The sequence below is a fragment of the Octodon degus genome, unplaced genomic scaffold (assembly GCF_000260255.1).
Source record: "Octodon degus isolate 3935 unplaced genomic scaffold, OctDeg1.0 scaffold00279, whole genome shotgun sequence".
NCBI classification, from domain to species: domain Eukaryota; kingdom Metazoa; phylum Chordata; class Mammalia; order Rodentia; family Octodontidae; genus Octodon; species Octodon degus.
Genome location: NW_004524855.1, coordinates 77125 through 79071, shown reverse-complemented (window position 1 = coordinate 79071; position 1947 = coordinate 77125). Strand labels below are relative to the sequence as shown.

At 43.5% G+C, this 1947-nt stretch overlaps 1 protein-coding gene and 1 pseudogene across 2 annotated transcripts in view; both read right to left on the bottom strand.

Annotated features, from left to right (window-relative positions):
* Positions 1–1947, bottom strand: part of LOC101589137 (solute carrier family 22 member 9-like) — an 88021-nt gene that overhangs the window by 30525 nt on the left and 55549 nt on the right. The window lies entirely within an intron of this gene.
* Positions 52–692, bottom strand: LOC105741064 (annotated as a pseudogene).

Genomic DNA, 1947 nt, shown 5'->3' with positions numbered 1-1947 from the left:
GGCAATGAGCGGCTGAGTTAGGAGCTGGAACAGGGAAGCCTTCCTTGGGCATCACATCTCGTCCAGCTCGTAGTCCTCCTCAGGAAAGTTTCCCACTGTCACAACTGATGGCTTGACGAAGGCGCTGTACTTGGCCTGACATTCGAAGTAGCGTTTCCCATTCACACTGCCATTGTTTTTCCATAATGGTTCATCATTGCGGACGCCAGTCCAATAACCAGGCTTGAAATCTGTGAGTCCTACATACATGACGGTGCCCCAGTGAGGGGACTGCTTGGATGCCCGCACATCACAGCGGCTGCCCACAGGGATGGTACTGGCTAGGGCTTTCTCCTCAATGAGTTGCTGGGCAGCCTCGGCTTCTTGCTGCGCCCATTCCTCTTCATTGTATCGGCCGAGCTTGCTGTGCTTCAGGAAGGAGTGAACTGTGTCTTGCCTCTGGTCATAGGCTTCTTGTGAGAGCTGGTATTTCTCCACCCTGGACACATCTTCATATTCCCCAAGGTGAGCACCACTGTGGTCAATGACATGGATGCGGCAGCCATCATCTACGGGGTAGGAGCCCAGCAGTGCATCCTCCTGTTCCAACTTGCAGTAGAACTTGTTGTCAGCACCATATAGTTCCAGTTCCATGCAGGAAGCAGGGCTGCCCACAAGCAACTCCAGTTTACACCTAAAGAGCATCGCGTTTCTCCCTGGTCCTGCTCCCACTATCTGAACTCTCAGGTTCTCCCTAGCTCGAACCCAAGGGGCTCGGGCCACCGTCCCCGCAACCCCAGATAATCCAGGCCCCACCATCTCGCCATCAGGTCTCCCCAGTCACGCATTTTAAAATATTAAATTTTTTCTCTGGTGTGAAAAACAGAAAGTTTAAATATGGACCAAAATATATAGTAGGTATTGAGATATGGGATGAAATGTTCAAGTGGGAAGGGAAACTAGGAAGGGGGTGGGGAGAAAGGAAGTTAAGGAAAAAAAAAACCAAGAAAATAAGGAAAAATGAAAACAAAGCTTTTTTTTTTTGTAAATAAGGAAGAGGGGGTAGGGGAATGAGAAGAAAGAAGAATCAAGATATAGCAAGTACAGGTATGAGTTCCCTATGATGAATGTGATAATAATGTATATCTAAAATGTACCAATCGGGGCTGGTGAGATGGCTCAGTGGTCTAAAGCACCTACTTAGAACAAGCTAAGCTAAACAAAGCACAGGGACCGTGGTTCAATCCCCCAGCACCGCATGCCAGCCAGCCCCTCCCCCTGGTGGGCTGAGCTGGACACACACACACACACACACACACACTAAATAAATACATAAATAGTTAAAAAAATAAATAAAATGTACCAATCAATTTAATTAATTAAAAATTACTATAGAGCAAAGCAACAAAACCTACATGGTGCTGGCAGAAAAACAAACCCTTAGACTGATAAAATGGAATAAAGGACAAGAAATAAACTCATGTGGGTACAGTCATCTGATTTTTTTTTTTTAAGAGTGGCAAAAGCATACATTGAGAAATAGCCTCTTTAACAAATGGTGCTGGGAACATGGGACATCCACATGTAGAGCATTGAAACTAGAACCCTATCTCTTACCCTCTGAAAAAAAATCAATTAATGACAGGTCAAAGACTTAAATGTAGGATTCAAAACTTTGAAACTTTTAGAAGAAAATGCCATGGAAGAAAGTCAGGATATAGGTATGGATGATAGCTTCCTGGATAGAAGTTCATTGGCTCAGAGTGTTATAGTATCAACAAACACATGGGATCACGGATTACTGGACTCTTTTAGCTGAGTTAACACACCTATAATATTCAAATGACAGAACTAAACTAAAAAGGGGATACATAAATGAATATCCATTTTGTATCTGTATTGTATTCAAAGTGGTTAGGATAGATATATAGTTACATTCTCTTAATGAATAGAGGGATTTGTTCTAAT